This window comes from Balaenoptera ricei, chromosome 10 (assembly GCF_028023285.1).
Source record: "Balaenoptera ricei isolate mBalRic1 chromosome 10, mBalRic1.hap2, whole genome shotgun sequence".
Classification (NCBI taxonomy): domain Eukaryota; kingdom Metazoa; phylum Chordata; class Mammalia; order Artiodactyla; family Balaenopteridae; genus Balaenoptera; species Balaenoptera ricei.
Window position 1 is genome coordinate 39,571,814 of NC_082648.1, and position 17,847 is coordinate 39,589,660.

At 38.4% G+C, this 17,847-nt stretch overlaps 1 long non-coding RNA gene across 1 annotated transcript; it reads left to right on the forward strand.

Annotated features, from left to right (window-relative positions):
* The first annotated feature begins 11,560 nt into the window (after positions 1 to 11,560).
* LOC132372497 (uncharacterized) lies at positions 11,561 to 17,596 on the forward strand. The gene is made up of 3 exons (XR_009505201.1): positions 11,561 to 11,646; positions 11,893 to 11,986; positions 17,554 to 17,596. It is a non-coding gene; the product is annotated as an uncharacterized LOC132372497 (long non-coding RNA).
* Positions 17,597 to 17,847: the final 251 nt, after the last annotated feature.

The window sequence follows — 17,847 nt, forward strand, 5'->3', positions numbered from 1 at the left end:
ACAGTCAGTGCCTGCATTTTTTCTTAAACTTATGTTGACATATTGCAGCATGTAGTATGTTAGGAAAGACCTGTTGCAATATTTAATGTGTAAAGGACAAAGTCACACCTCAAGCCCAGGTTCTGGGTTCTGGGTTTTTTTAATGTAGCCAATTTTCATGTTAGCAGTTTCACTTATAACTTAAAGGGAAAATCCCACCAGAAAACTTGGCTGTCCTTCTTCAAAGGTATGAGCTAGTACACAAGTGTGTCAAGGAGATCATTACAGTTAGTTTCCAAATGTAAATTTCAAGTATCCTCATAAAATTGAGTCTTCTGCTCATGAAACTAGTATTTTGTTACCTTTTCTCTCACTCTAAAATCAGCTCACCACACAGGGTCCCCATTCTTTAGGTTGGCCTTAGGCAGAGGAGTAAATGGGATAGAATGTGACTGGCACATTGTCTTACTTTCCCCCGTTGAGTGTCTTCTGGTCCCTGCCTGTCCACTGTCCTATTTCTTATTTTTTGCAGAACAAGAAAGAGCATTCTATCCATTTAGGAAGTCAAAATCCCTATTTTACTCCCTGAGGTAGTATCCCAATCTCTGGACACCCCATCAAAACTTAATGACCTTGCTCTCATTTTATCAGAAGCTTGTTCTTCTTTAGGGCAAGCAGACCTTTAGGCATCAAATAAACCAAAATCCTCAGAATCACCCACTCTGTGAGAAAGCCCAGAAAATAGCTATTTTATGGCAGCTTAAGAGGCATCCTGATGTGGAGGAGGTATCACCCTTTTAGAACTGACCTCAGCACAAAATATGACTGTTTGACATCTGTCTGATGTGTCTTCAGCTTTCTCTTGCCCCATGTGTTGGTCTGGGGGTCCCTTTGTCCTCACATTCTCATCCTTCTCCATGTCAAAACCTGCTCAGAGGAAAAGGCCTGTAACCCACTGACATTAAGGTGTGAGTATTTAAGGTACTATCTTCTGTTTATTAACATGCTGGATAATGTCTAAGATACAGAGACTAATTAGACATTCTCTGTTCTTAAGAATTTGCAGTCTAATGGAGGGGGGTATACAGGTTAAAATAATTATTCTAAATGAGAATAATTGTTGGGGTGGGTGGAGGACAGTGTTGAGAAGCAAGTATGAAGGAATGTAGAGCTAACCAGCCTCATGGTTGCATCTGAGACATCGCTGGAAAATATCTCAATACCCTCCCCAAAGCAACGTGGTAGTGCTTAACATTAATTATTCCTATTCTGCACTTGAAGGGACCCTCTTTCCCAGGAATGTTTGCTATTAACAGAATAACAGAACAACCTTTAGGCCAAAGGAATGAATCTCTAATTGTGGGATTTCAGGCAGCAGGAAGAAATGTGCTATATGCTTATAGTTTCTAATCACTGACAGGTCCACACACAGATTTGTACCAGATTCATCTGGAGCATGGGGTATATAGAAACTCCCAAACTCCATTCTGGAGAAGTTGATTTGGTAACATTGAACTGTGGCCCTTGAATCTATATTTTAATGACATACCCTAGGTCATCCTAATGTGTTTAAAAACCACAGTGCTACCTCTTGAAAACCTGAAATTATATCAGCTCAGAGAATGCCTATCTGGAAGGCCAGCTCTCACCCTTTCCCAGAACCTAACTTAATGTCAGGGAATGACTTAGGCCCCGAACAGATTTTACTGTTTTGTAAATAAGTTCATTTGTATCGTTTCTTTTAGTCTGAAAGGATACATGCACACCAATGTTCATTGCAGCACTGTTTACGATAGCCAAGACATGGAAGCAACCTAAATGTCCATCGACAGAGGAATGGATAAAGAAGATGTGGTACATATATACAAAGGAATATTACTCCACCATTAAAAAGAATGAAATAATGCTATTTGCAGCAACATGGATCGACCTAGAAATTGTCATACTGAGTGAAGTAAGTCAGACAGAGAAAGAGAAATATTGTATGATATCGCTTATATACGGAATCTAAAAAGAAGTGATTTAGTTTTTTTGCAGATTGTATTCCATTATAGGTTATTACAAGATATTGGGTATAAGTCCCTGTGCTATACAGTAAATCCTTATTGGTTAATTTATGTATAATAGTTTGTATCTGTTAATCCCATGCTCCTAACTTATCCCTCCTCTAATTTCTCTCCTTTTGGTAACCATAAATTTGTTTTCTATGTCTGTGAGTCTGTTTCTGTTTTGTATATAGATTCACTTGTATTATTTTTTAGATTTCACATATAAATGACACCATATAGTATTCATCTTTCTTATTTCACTAAGCATAATATTGCCTAGGTCCATCCACGTTACTGCAAATGGCAATATTTCATTCTTTAATTTATGGCTAATATTCCATTGCATGTATACACCACATCTTTATCCATTCATCTGTTGATAAGCACTCAGCTTTCATGTTTTGGCTCTTGTAAATAGTGCTGCTATGAACATTGGGGTGCATGTATCTTTTCAAATTAGTGTTTTTGTTTTTTCTGAATATATATCCAGGAATGGAATTGCTGAATCATATGGAAGTAGTATTTTTAGTTTTTAAAGGAATCTCTATACTGTTTTCCATAGAGGCTGAACCAATTTACATCCCCACCAACAGTGTATAAATGTCCCCCTTTCCTCCACATCCTCTCTAACATTTGTTATTTGTAGACTTTTTGATGATAGCAATTCTGACAGGTGTGAGGTGATATCTCTTTGTTCTTTTGATTTGAATTTCCCTAATAATTAGTTATGAACATATTTTCATGTGTCTATTAGCCATCTGTATGTCTTCTCTGGAAAAATGTCTATTCAAGTCTTCTACCCATTTTTTTTATTGGATTGTTTGGTTTTTTTGATATTGAGCTGTATGACCTGTTTGTATATTTTTGGCATTTAACCCCTCATCAGTCACATCATTTGCAAATATTTCCCTCCATTCTGTAGGTTGTCTTCCTGTTTTGTTGATGGTTTCCTTTGCTGTGCAAAAGGTTTTTAGTTTAATTAGGTCTCATTTGTTTATTTTTGCTTTTATTTCTTTTGCCTTGGGAAACTGACCTAAGAAAGTACTGTTACTCTTTATGTCAAAGAATGTTTCAACACAACATCATAAGTCAACTATATTTCAATAAAATTTTTAAAAAAAGAATGCTTCACGTATGTTCTCTTCTAGGAGTTTTATGGTGTCATGTCTTCATTTAGGTCTTTAACCCATCTTGAGATTATTTTTGTATAGATGTGAGGAAATGTTCTAATTTCATTCTTTTACATGTAGCTGTCCAGTTTTCCCAACATCACTTCTTGAAGAGACTGCCTTTTCTCCATTGTATATTCTTGACTCCTTTGTTGTAGATTAATTGATCATAGGTGCGTGGGTCTATTTATTTCTGGGCTATATATTTTCTGCCATTGATCTACGTGTCTGTTTTTATGTCAATTACATGCTGGAAAAAACAACAATTTAAAGTCTCTGGAAAATGTCCTAAAAGCATACAGCAAGTAAAGAAAACCTTACTTACTCAAGAAAATCAACTAAATTTAAGTAAGAATAGCAAGAGTCTGTGGCTCTTGATCCATGATCTTCTCCCCTACTCCCCAGCTCAGTGTAATGGAAGCTCCACTCTGGGGGCTGTGGCTAAGAAAACGGAGCTCTCCTCAGATCTCAGTTAAGGGATATAATTTCTCACCAGTAGGGCAGGTTGCCAGCATTTCTCATCACTCTTAGCTCCTGGTTGCAGAGGCTAAATTCCTGGTGAGTGCAGTCAAGAAATGAGGGATTCCTTCCTTCATCTAGCTTGAATTTATAAGAGAGATAGTTACACCAAGAATACTGGGAACTGAGAGCAGAAGTTCCACACCGAAAGAGGCAAGCTGACATGAGAGGTTATCACCTTCACCCGGCACCCTGATCATAAAGAAATGGTGCCAATCAGAGAGAAGTAGACATCTGTAGCTCTAGAGCAGGAACTCAGAGATTTTGCCTAGAGAGAGAGGCAGTCAATAAAAACAGCTCAAAGCTCTTCCTAGAGGAACTGATTTTATTTGAAACAGACTTTGGGGAAGTTCAAGCCTAAACACTCTTAAAAATAATGGAGGTTTTGGTGGTAAGCAATTAAGTAGAGGCTAATAGCTTTATGAAGTAACAAGCTAAACTGTAGGTTAGCTAGTTTAATGAAAGAACCAGGAAAAGAGGCAACTGAGAAGATCTCTTCTGGAGTCAGAAAACCTCAGAGACTGGCTTCAAAGACTACCCTTGCAAAGGAGCCTGAATTTAATTGGATCATACTGTGGGACAATGTATACTCCAGGGCATCATCAAAACAATAGAGTAACCAGCCAGCAATTATTGGAGTCTAATATCTGGATGTGATACCAGCAGAGGCAGGCAACTTAATAGTAAAATCAGGGAAAGACAGTCAAAGAGAACCCTGTTAAAAGCACTATACTCCCAGGGTGAATATGTACTTGCCCAAGACTGAACCCTTTGAGGAATAACATCAGAGACTTTACATTGCATGGGAAATAGACTTCACTTAAAATATTCCAGTGAAGTCACTAAATAAATGAAAAAGCAAACAATAAGAAAAATAAACCCTAGGGAAAGGGGAGAACAGTATCCAAAATTACTACAAATTTTACTTAAAATGTCCAGCTTTTAACATATAAAAAATGAGACATAAAAGATGAAGGAAAGTATGACCCATACACAGGAAAAGAAGCAGGCAACAGAAGCTACTTGTGACTTCTGTTCAGATGTTGGATTTAACAGACAAAGACTCCACTGCAGCTATTATAAATGTATTCACAAAACTAAAGAAAATCATGTTTAAAGAAAAAAAAGTTATGATGATAATGTCTCATAAAATAGAGAATATTAATAAAGAGATATAAATTATTCAAAAGAACCAAATAGAAATTCTGGCAGCAAAAGGTAAAAGACCTGAAAGGAAGAATTCAATAGAAGTGTTCAGTTTATTTCCACTGGCAGAAGGAATGAGTGAACTTGAAGACAGATCAATAGAGATTATGAAATGTGAATAACAAAGAGAAAAAGAGAATGAAGAAAATGAACAGAGCTGCAGAGAAATGTGGGATACTACTAAAGTGCACCAACTTATATGTAGTGGAAGAATCAGAGGGAGAGGAGAGGAGAGAGAGAAAGGAGCAGAGAAAGAAAAGAAAAGAAAACACTCAAAGAAATAATGGCTGTGGACTTCCCTGGTGGTGCAGTGGTTAAGAATCTGCCTGCCAGTGCAGGGGACACGGGTTCAAGCCCTGGTCTGGGAAGATCCCACATGCCGCGAAGCAACTAAGCTGATGTGCCACAGCTACTGAGCCTGCACTCTAGAGCCCTCAAGCCACAACTACTGGGCCTGCATGCTGCAACTACTGAAGCCTGCGTGCCTAGAGCCCATGCTCTGCAATAAAAGAAGCCACCACAATGAGAAGCCTGCACACCGCAATGAAGAGTAGCCCTCGCTTGCCGCAACTAGAGAAAGACCGAGCGCAGCAACGAAGACCCAACAGACCCCAAAATAAATAATAAATAAATAAATAATTTAGAAAAAAAGAATTAATGGCTAAACACTTACCAATTTGATTAAAAAAAATTAATCTGCACATCTAAGAAGTTCAAGAAACTCCAATAAGATAAACACAAAGAGATCTACACCCAGACATATCAGTAAAATTCCTGAAAGCAAAAGACAAAGAGAAACTTTTGAAAAAGCAAGAAAAAAACTATTCATTATATATGAGAAAACTAAAAAGATTAACAGCCAACTTCATTGTTCAGAAACAATGGGGCCCAGAAGGCAGTGGGATGACATACTCAAAGTGCTCAAAAAATAAAAATGTCAAATAAGAATTTTATATTCAGCAACACCAATTTTCAAAACTTAAGGTGAAATAAAGACTTTTCAAGAGAAATAAAACCTTTTTCATTTCAGAAAACAGTCTATCAGTTCCTCAAAAAGCTAAACAAATGTTACCATATGACCTAGCAATTCCTCTCCTATGAAAATATACATTCACCCAAAACTTGTACACTGATGTTCATAGCAGCATTATTCATAGTAGCCCAAAAGTAGAAACCACCCAAATGTTCATTAATTGACAAATGGATAAATAAACTGTGGTCTGTCCATACAATGGAATATTATTTCTCAAAAAAAGGAAGTATTGATATATGCTACAACATGGATGAACATTGAAAACATTATACTAAGTAAAAGAAGCTAGCTACAAAAACACATATACTGCATTTCTATTTATATGAAATGGCAAAAAATAGACAAATTGGTGGAGAGAAAATAGATCAGTGGTTGCCCAGGGCTATGGATGGGGATGGAGGCTTAAGATTGAGAGGAAATGATGAATGACTGTTAATGGGTATGGAATTTCTTTTGGGGGGGTAATGAAAATGTTCTAAATTTGATTGAGTGCAAATAAAAACCTCAGTGAGATATTACCTCACACCTGTTAGAATGGCCATCAAGAAAAAGAAGAGATAACAAATCCTGGAGCAGATGTGGACAAAAGGGAAAACTTGTGCACTGTCAGTGGGATTGTAAACTGGTACAGCTACTATAGAAAACAGTGTGGAGGATGCTCAAAAAATTAAAAATAGAACTAACATATAATTCAACAATTCCATTTCTGGGAATATATTCAAAAACACTAATTCAAAAAGACATATGCACCCCCATGTTTATACCAGCATTATTTACAGTAGTCAAGATATGGAAACAACTTAACTGTCCATTGATGGATGAATGCACATGGTAGGATTCCATCCTTTTTTATGGATGAGTAATATTTCATTGTGTATATACACCACATCTTTATCCATTCATCCATCCATGAACACTTAGGTTGTTTCCATATCTAGGCTATTGTAAATAATTCTGCAACGAACATAGGGGTGCATATATCTTTCCAAATTAGTGTTTTCATGTTCTTCAGATAGATACTGAGAAGTGGAATAGCTGTGTCATATAGTAGTTCTATTCATAATTTTTTTGAAGAATCTCCATACTGTTTTCCATAGTGGTTGCACCAATTTCCATTCCCACCAACAGTGTACGAATTTCCCCTTTTTGCCACATCTTCTTCAATACTTGTTATTTCTTGTCTCTTTGATTATAGCCATTCTAACAGGTGTGAGATGATATCTCTTTGCAGTTTTGATTTACATTTCCATAATAATTAGTGATGAACATCTTTTCATGTGCCTGTTGGCCATGCGTATGTCTTCTTTGAAAAAGTGTCTATTCAGGTCCTCTGCCCATTATTTAATCAGGTTGTTTATTTTGTTGTTGTTGAGGTGTATGAGTTCTTTATATATTTTTCATATTAAACCCTTATTGGATATATGATTTGCAAATGTCTTCTCCCATTCAGTATGTTGCCTTTTCATTTTCATGATAGTTGCCATTGCTATGCAGAAGCTTTTTAGTTTGATGTAGTCCCATTTGTTTATTTTTGCTTTTGTTTCCCTTGCCTTTGGCGTCATAGCCATAAAAACATCGCTAAGACTAATGTCCATGAAGTTACTGCCTGTCTTCTTCTAGGAATTTTATGGTTTTGGGTCTTACATTCAAGTCTTTAATCCATTTTGAGTTAATTTTTATGAGAATTGATTTTTGCAAGATAGTGGTTTAGTTTCATTCTTTTGCATGTGACTGTCCAGTTTTCCCAACACCATTTATTGAAAAGACTGTTCTTTATCCATCGTATGTTCTCTGCTCCTGTGTCATAGAGTGTGGATTTATTTCTGAGCTATTCTGTTCTGTTAATCTATGTGCCTATTTTTGTGTCACTACCATGCTGTTTTGATTACTATAGCTTTGTATATAGTTTGAAATCATGGAGTGTGATACCTCAGCTTTGTTCTCCTTTCTCAAGATTGTTTTATCAGGTCCATTACTGAGCCATATATCCCTTAATATAGGGGCAGAGTAATTTCTTAGAGAAAGCACCTTTCTAAAATCACCTCTTACCCTCTCTTGGGGGTAGTGGATAGGAAGGGATGTTGGTGGTTATAGTAGTAAATGGTACTGAGGAGGGAGTCAGGGGTTTCATTATTCCATTATACTAACAAAGCCACTTGTGATTACAGATCACCTGTGGATCACTACTCTTATTTCAGACATACTTTGCTTCCAATTTTTAAATAATATTCCTGCTTATATAGTCTCACAGGAGTAACATCCATTCACTAAGCCAGACTAGTGACTTTTATGTGCAGCAAAAGCAAATAATGTTGGCCAATTTCCTGTTTCCCATTATTCAGAAATATAAATAGAGCCAAGATTTTATTTGTTATGGTTTCTATAATATTGGAAATTCCTACAAAAATACCAGCAGAATCTTTCACGGTACATCTTATTAGGTTGGGACTAAAACCTTTCCATTTGGGGTCAAGAGGCTCCTTGGCAATACCTATGATCCTTTATTTTTCCCTGAACTGCTTCTGGTGTTTAATTTTCTGGCCTGAGTTTTTATTGCCTTAGACTTTATTTCCTGGAACTTTTTGCTGTTACTTTTTGTTGTTTAATTATGAAATATGTCATTCATTCAAAAAGTACAGAGACATATAACAAACACTCATGTATACACCTCTAGACTTAAACAAGTGCCGATATCTTACATACTTCGGAATTTTTTTAATAAGTAAAAATTTACAGATTCATTTGGGGCCACAGAGATGCAGGGTTTTTTCCACACTTCTTATTGATGTTAATATTTTTAAATATGGTTAAGAGAAATTTATTTTAAGAAGCTCATACATTTCTTCAGAGAATGTTTTTCTTTTAAATGACTGGAAAGCGAATCCTTTACATGAAAGCATTCTGGCTGCTTCAGTCCTAGGCCTCTTCTCTTCTCACTCTATAGTTCTTCCCTCCTTGACCTCATTCATGCCTGTGGCTTGATTACTACTCTGCTGATGACTCCTAAGTTTATATCTTCAACCCAGATCTCTCCTTGGAGTTCCAGACTCATACATCCAGCAACCATCTTATTATGCCATGAACCCTTCAATCTTAACATAACCCACCAAACCCATGACTTCCTCCAAACCTGGACTTCTTCCTTTCCCTGTCTCAGCAGATGGCACCATCATTCATACAATTAGGCATCTCAGATGCCTAGGGTGTAACATTGACACCTTATTCCCACTTCTTACTTAATCTGTCAGCAAGTCCTACTGATTCTACCTCTTCAAATATGTATCAAATTGCCTCACTTCTCTCTTCCTTCATGACCACCACACTAGTCCAAGCCATCATCATCTATGCTGACACGACAGCAGTAGCTTCCTAACTATTGTCCATGCATCCTCCATGGACCCTTCCAGCAAGGTTCTCTACACTGTAGCCAGAGTGAACTTCTAGAACACAAATTTGATGATAAGATTCCATCAGGTTAGACTGTGATTCTTAAGATTAGAAAGAATGGCCTGGTCAGCATAGTTTGACACAGGCTACCCCTCTTGGCCTCTTTCTGTTACTCTCACTCTACACCCCAGCCTTCTAGGTTTTGAAAGCATTGTACCTCCTCCTCTCCCCAGAAACTTTGCATATGCTGTTCCCTCATCCTGAAGTGCTCTTCTTCACCCATCTATGGGCTTAACTTCTATTCATCTCTCAACTCACATATCACTTCTTTAGGAAAGCTTTTTTGATCCCCCCACCCATCCCAATCTGGGTCAAGTTTCTTTGTTATTAGCTTATATTTAACTGTACCCTTTTCCTTCCTGGGACTTTTCTCAGATATAATATATTCTCTTATTCACTTAATTGATTAAGCTCTGTCTCCCCACCTCCCTGTCCTCTTCTAATATATTGTAAGCTCTGCGAGAACATGAATAAATAAGTGACTCTCAAGCTACCTGATTATAGGTAGCCTTGTCTGGATCATGTGGAAACAAGTGAGATGGTGCTGATAACAGTCATGGAATTCTGGATTTTCATTGGTATGAATTTCTCCCTCCCATGTTTCAAAAATAACATCAGGCCATAGGCTAATGATACTACTGGTATAGTAAGACAAAGGAGGGAAAAGCTCCTGACATAAGATATGCAATGAAAGATAGAATATTTTTTAGATATTTTAGTGACATGGAAAGAGCTGTGAATTCAAATGCCTGGTCTGCCTCAAGAGCTTTAGCCAAGGACAACCCCCAGCCTCAGTTTCATCATCTGTAAAATTACAACATGCTATCTTCTAAGTTAATTTTAATAACTAGAAATTATATATCCATAGTGCCTGCACCATAGTAAGAGTCAGTAAATACTTGCTGACTAAAGAAATAACTTAATGAATAAATAAATAAAAGTAAGCACGCAGTGAAGTTTCTGGCAAATAACAAGTCCTCCATGAGTCATAACCACAAAAATATGATAAGTGACAGGTAAGAATACTTTCCTGTAAGAGAAAGGAAGACTGAGCTGATGTAGGAAGAGAAGACTGAAAGTAAATGGGGAACAGAGCCGGACAATCACCCAGAGGAGGTTTTGTTTCAAGGCGTGGTGCCCAAGCGGGCTGGCTCTGTTAGCTGCCCCAGAATGGGAAGACACATATAGCCAGGTGCCTACCACACAATGTTACCTGATGTCCATAGGCAGCTAGAGATAGAAGTGAGTGGAGAAATAGGGTCTCACAAAGAAAATTTTAAAAATGAGCCAGAGATAGAAGAGCAGAATCAGAGGAGAGGAGTGTCAGAGATGCCAAATGAAGAGACAGCAGTCAACAGCGGCAGACCTCAAGGAGTCAATTCAGCTAGACTTGAAAGCATGTCATTTATATCTAATGATAGCAATTGATGATTTGACAAGACGGTTTTCAGCAAAGCAGTGGGGAAGAAGGCAAACTCCATTGAGTAAGGCAGTTGGGGGTGTGGGGTGATGAATATAGACAGTGACCTTATATTTCTTTCAAGAAATTTGTCTAGAATTAGCAGAAGAGAGATTGGGCAGAGTAGTCTGAGGGGGAGACAGGGTTGAGAGAAAGGTCTTTTGGTTTTGTTTTGTTTCATTTTTAGGTGAAAGAAGTTTAGCATATTTATAATCTGAGAAAGAAAATTAGAGGAAAGGGAGATGTCCAATGTCCAGGAGAGAGAGGATAGTCAATAGAGTTGAAGTTCTGAAGAGGTGTCAGGGTGCCAGCTCAGCCCTCATTAACCTACTTGTTTACTGCTTAACAAACTTCCCCCAAATTAATTTAAAAACGCATTCTCAGTATCCCTTCTCCATTCATCTATGTGGCCCTGGACCTCTCACTTCATCTTGCTTTGCATTTACATTCTTGACTTCCTGCTGCATCCCCCTGACCTTTTACTTTGCCTCTTATTTTCTGTCGCCTGGATTCAGCCTTAAGATTTGATGACTGATTTAGCTTCTCTGGCACCTGGCCACTGCTCTCCTTGACTACACTATTGCCATCACCCTCAGCTGTTGCAACTCTTGGCCACTATGAGTAAGTGCCCCGCCAAGCCCCCCTCCCTGACTTGTCCATGTGGAGGAGAAGTGCTTCCTAGAGGAGATCACAACAAGAGGATGGAATCTGGGGCAGAGGGGGAAGGTTAGCTCCTAAGGCTGGAGAGGAGGTGAGGAAGAGAGCTAGTGGAATTTACTGGAGAGGGTAATTTTAACATTTCCTCTAATATGATTCTGTACTATTCTGTTTTTTTTTTTTTAACCATGGTAATATATGTTAAAAACAAAACCTTTGTTTTTAAAACAAAAAGTTATAAATGAGAGGAAGGAACTGTGTTCATTCATTTAGGCAACAGCGTCCTATTGAGCCCCCACCAGACCATGTGCTGGGTGCTGGGGACACTGGTGAACACACTCCGTCCCTGATCTAACAGAGTTTTCTATCTAGCAGGACAGATGCCCATAACAAGACACTTATTTATATCGGAACAAAAGTTGGGACTCTGGGAGAGTTCGACTCTGAAAGCTTCTGTTTTTGCTGAAAGGTAAGAAGCAAGGTCATTTGCTCACAAAGGAGATGGAATTGAGCAGAGGTCTTGAAAGAAATGATGAAAATTAGGAAGAGGAGTTGTAGGGAAAGGGGGAACAGACAGACCAGGAATATGTAAACAAATGCAGAGCTATGCATACTTTTTACTTGAATGTCTCCAAATTCAAGTCCCGGAACTTGATTTTCAACTGCCCACGTGTGCCACATATTTGCCTCAAAAAAAGCAAATCCCTTTTCTTTCAGAATCTGTTAGTCATTGCTCTCTTTTTAACAACACTGCCAACAACAATCTCTTTTTGAAGAATATCTTCAATTCACAGTAATTGTACCGGTAATAAATAGCTCATCCATGTCTTCAGGACTGTTAAGTGACAAGATAGATTGTAAGATTAAAAGCAACACAACCGTGTCCTTATTCAGTTCTTAACTAGAGTTTAACACAATACCCGGAAGAGTCACCTGTAATTCCAAACCTCTTGAGTCTTGGTTGGTGGGCCAGCTCTCTTCACCTGGGCTTTAGTAAGCTTGGAACACCACTTTCCTAGGGCATAGGCATCATAATCCTGGTTAAGCTTCAAAGCGTATCACTAATAATTCCAGTTGTATCTAGCATACTGAAATAATAACATCTTAAATTCTTGTAAATTATAAGTGCATTAGAACTTTTTTTTAAATCTTAAATGCACATTCCTTAATATCTTTCACTATTTGATGATAATATATTTGCTGAATATTGGGAAAGAGAATCAAAAATAAAACAGGCATCTCTAACATTTTTCTCTTGTATGAAGGGTGCTTTATTTAATTTATCCACAGGTTTTATCTTCTATGTAGTGAATTTCTAAATGCATTTAAATTTTGCTGTTGAGTGGTATACTAAAATCAGGGTGTTTTCAGATATTAAAGAATAACGACAAAAAAAGAATGCTTCTCAACAAAGAGAAGTATTTTACTGATATTTTATGGGTAATAGATTCATTTGTTCTGTGTGTATCTTGCCTATATCCTTCCATTCATCTCATCTGTTTTTACAGGATATCTATCTGGGGCAGCTTGGTCTGCTGTGAGCTGTGGAGAGGGAGACAAAGATAAAAAAGATGTGTTGCTGAATTTTTAATAACATCTGTATAAGTTGCCAATAATAAGCAAATAATAAATATTTATTGACTTGAATGAAACTGAGCCAGGATCAAGGACATGCAGCTGATGGTTGAAATATATGTTGCTGTGGGATCAAGTTGAATCAATAGTACTGGAGGAAAAAGGGTAAAGGAAGGAGGCAAAATACAAAGCAAAGTGAGAAAACAGAAACAAAGTGAAGAGAAAATGATTACAATGATGATTATTGCTACATATATACTTTATATATACTGTTACATATATATATACACACACACACACAGGCTTATACAGATAGCAATCTCCATCTTTGTGTGTGTGTAGCGATAATAATACAGGGTCAAACTTTAATCACTAAGAAATGGAGTTAAACTTAATCATATCTAGTGCTTTCATTTTAAACCAACAGCTCAGTTTCCGCATCTCCTCACACCACGCAGTGATCCATTGTGTTGGAATGCATATCAGTAGCCCAAAGGACCCTACAGTTACCAGAAAACTCTTTTCTCCTTTAAGTTAAAGTTCTCGCTATCCATGGGCTGATCCCCATTTCAACTTTGTGCTGACTTCCTGTAACCTTCCATTGCATGTAGGCACCATCTCATTTGTCTGTGCTTTAGAATGCCAGGTAAAGTCAAAATACAGGGTAAAAGAAACAAACAAGGACAGGAAACAGCAAGAAGTTACTGCTGGCATTCTCAGCTGCCCAGCGGAGTCTCTTCCTATGTTTGGGAAATTTCTCACCTCCTGGCTCTTGGTGGATGGCTCATACACTGCTGTTATCACAGCAGAATATGTCAGGGACTTGCTTTCCCCACCTTCTTTGAAGCAAGGGCCAAAAGCAACTCAGGAGTCGCCACACCTTGGCACCACTGTCTCTGCCAGTAGCAAAAGGAGTGCCAGTAGTGTGAGCTGAGCCCCTGCTTGCTCTGTCACCCTACAGGCTGCAGTGCTCAGGGAGGTGCCAGTGATGGTGTCCCTAGACCAGCCCTCTGGAGTGGTAGCATTGTCTGAATCTGTCACCCTGTATCAGATTCTTCACCCAAGGCCTCTGGGAGCCAGCTGAGGCCTTTGTGTGAAAGTGTTCATACTCAGGCTTAAATGTTTCAACTTCTAGTATTTAAATGAGATACATTAAAAGCTGAGCTTATCCTGCCTTGGGAAAGGAGGAAAGGACAATCATTATCAGCTTGTACTTGGAGAACCCCTTAAAGTATGCAAAACACCAACCCATTCCTGGGAGGAGTAAAGTGGGCCACCTGGAGACCCCACTCCCTCCTCACTGGGAGACTACAGGCTCACATTTACTGCACATGTTCTCCAACTATACAAACCAATCCTGAAAGCCACACCAGGTCCCCACTATAGCCACTGGACTTACTTCAAGGACACAGCCAAATTCCACTAAATCCAGATGCTCACCTCCTCCATTGCACCTTCTAATTGAGTTTATGTGGGTCACATAAAATGCATGCAGGCATCTCTGGTCATCTACCATCCGTGGAGTCCTCATCCCCAGGCTGCCTTCTGTGTCCTATCTGTTCACAGAACCCCAGATCCTCTCCTCACTCTCACACCCATACCTCTGACCTCTATACTTCCGGCACTGCAATCACCAATCTTCCCTAGATCTGCAACTTCTTTCCTGGACATGTGTTCCACCTCCTTGACTTCACTGAAATAACCCCCAGATGGCACTATTTCCCCTGCAGCCTTCTCACATGGGGGTTATTTCCTTTTGTGCTCTCCAGAGTCACGTGGGTTGCTCTCCATAATTTCCAGGCCTGCATCGAGATTAATGGTTCCCTTCCTTCTTGTAAAACTCTTGCCATTGAGGCTCATGCTCTCCTGGTACAACACCTTTTTCCTTCTAATCACCTGCATCTCACAACTTCCTAAGTACTCTTGTTCATTGACTGAGACAGCTCCTTGTTGACAGTTTTCTCCTCCCCAGTCCAGAGGGTTATTGGGCATCCATGCCCACAAAGATGTCCTACCCAACATCCCAGTCTCTTGCTCCTTGACCTCCAGTGACCTCCTCTTCTTCACCTCAGACACCCACTTGCTTTTTCCCTGTGCCATGTCATCACCAGAAACACTCCTTCCCTGAAATCACTGATTCTAACATTCTTCTTCTATCACAACCCGGTATCTTTCTGGTTCTTTGCTCAAGAACTCTCACTGAAATAGTGTTTTAACCTCATTAAGACTTCTAACTCATTGACCATGCCCATTTCTCTCATAACCCCCCTTCTACCTTCATTAACTCCTTATCTAGCCTTGATGTCCTGGTCCATCACTACAACTTCTCTCCCTTGGTAATCTTCATTCCCTTGGTCAGAATTCAAATCCTGTTGCTTCATCTTTAAAATGAGAATAATATTAGTAGTATTATTACAACTTATAGGGTTGTTAGGAGAATTAAATCTTAGTGTATGTGAAACAGTTGGAAGTTCACCTGAAACTTAAATAGTACTAAATGTTATTCTGTCATGTCTTCCTGGAAAAACCCCACTCTGGATAAATCTGTTCACTGGCATTCTCAGAATATGTGTTCAAAGACTGAACATTACCAGAAATTTTTTAAATGTAATTGTGAAAAATAACAGCTGTAGATACTCTTGATCATCAAACTCAAATTGGCCCTCAATACTGCTAGAAGTAAATTCATCCTTCCTTCTACAAGTGTTTCATATGCTTTTCCCTCATCTTCAACATTGCATCTGACTTCCCTAAACTTACATGACTATGTTATGACTACCTCATAAATTATAAAGAATCACTCATGAGCACCCACTTTTGCTCCAGCAAGTCTAAAACTATTCCTGTATCTGTTCCTTTCTTCTTTTCATCCTTTCTGCTAAGAGATAAGTGTTCCCACAGTTATCAAAAGCAAGTGTCTCCTTGAGTGTTCTGATCTTTTCCTGCCTTCCCAAAGACCTCCATCTTTTAATTATCCCATCCCTGTCCTTTGCCTTCCCTTTTATGTAGGTCCTTCTTCTCTTAAGAAGAAACTCTAGATTTACGAATTTTATACATGTGTTTCAATACCCACTCTCAGTTTGTGGATTGTCATTTCACTCTCTTTGTGGTGTCTTTTGATGAACATGGGTTCTTAAATGTAATTAAACTCATCAACTTTTCATACCTTATGCTTTTATATCATATTTACAACATTCTCCCATACGCTGAAGTCATAAAGTGTTCTATTTTCTATTTTTAATGTTTAATAATTTTGGTTTTCTCATTTAGTTTTTAATCTATCTGTGATTGTTTTTATTTACAGTGTGAGAAATGCATCCAACTTTATTTTTTCCTGAAAGTATAGCTAAGTAAGGCACAGAATGGTTTAGTGAAAAAAAATTGTTTCCTTATTGATCTGCAGTTCTACCCCTGTCTTATTTCAACAGCCCACATGTTAATGGGTTTATTTGGGGAGTCTCTAATTTTTTTCTATTTGTCTATTTCCCTATGCCTGCATCAATACCTTATAGTATTAATTACTTTAGCTTGATAATACCCTATGGAAAGGATGTCTACTTGGGTGTGATCCCCACCTGTTTTTTTCTTCAAACATGTCTTAATTATTCTTGGCCCTTTCCATATATAAAATTTTCAATTAGTTTATCAGTTTTCAAAGAAACATTTTAGGTATATATTATATTTTATTAAATTTATTTAGAGAGACAAACTTTTTAAAATATTGCATTTTCTAATCAATGAACATGGTCTATCTTTCCACTTATTTAAGCCTCCTTAAACATCATTCAGAAAAGTTTTATACATTTATCCAGAAAAGTTTTGCCTATGTCCTGTTATATTCATTATTAGGTACCTCTTTAATGTTATTTTAAATCATATCTTTTTTTTTTTTTTTAATGCTATTCTTGTCTGCTTACATTCTTTTTTTTATGTATGTATGTATGTATGTATGTATGTATGGCTGCGTTGGGTCTTCGTTTCTGTGCGAGGGCTTTCTCTAGTTGTGGCAAGCGGGTGCCACTCTTCATCGCAGTGCGCGGGCCTCTCACTATCGCGGCCTCTCGTTGCCGAGCACAGGCTCCAGATGCGCAGGCTCAGTAATTGTGGCTCACGGGCCGAGTCGCTCCGCGGCATGTGGGATCTTCCCAGACCAGGGCTCGAACCCGCGTCCCCTGCATTGGCAGGCAGATTCCCAACCACTGCGCCACCAGGGAAGCCCAAATCATATTTCTTTAATTTTATTTTTAAACTGCTGCTGGTATGTGAAATGCAAATCAACATTTATTTGATTTTATTTCCAGCAACTTTGCTAAACTCTCTTGTTATTTCTACTAATTTTCTGAAACGTCTTTTGGAGTCTTTATGTAAAAGATCATATCATTTGCAAGTGATTTCAGTTTTGTTTCTTTCTTTATAATCCTTGTAATTTTACTTTCCTCTCCTTGTCTTCTTTTCATATAGGTATGCTAAATTCAAAAGGAACTGTGCTGTGTTGTAAGTATGTACTACACAAATTCCACCTTTATTTGTATCCATTTGCTATAGTCCTTTCGTGTAGAGGTAAATATATAATGAAGAATGTTCAATAAACCTGTTAGGGCTTCCCCGGTGACGCAGTGGTTGAGAATCTGCCTACTAATGCAGGGGACACGGGTTCGAGCCCTGGTCTGGGAAGATCCCACATGCCGCGGAGCAACTGGGCCCGTGAGCCACAACTACTGAGCCTGTGCATCTGGAGCCTGTGCTCCGCAACAA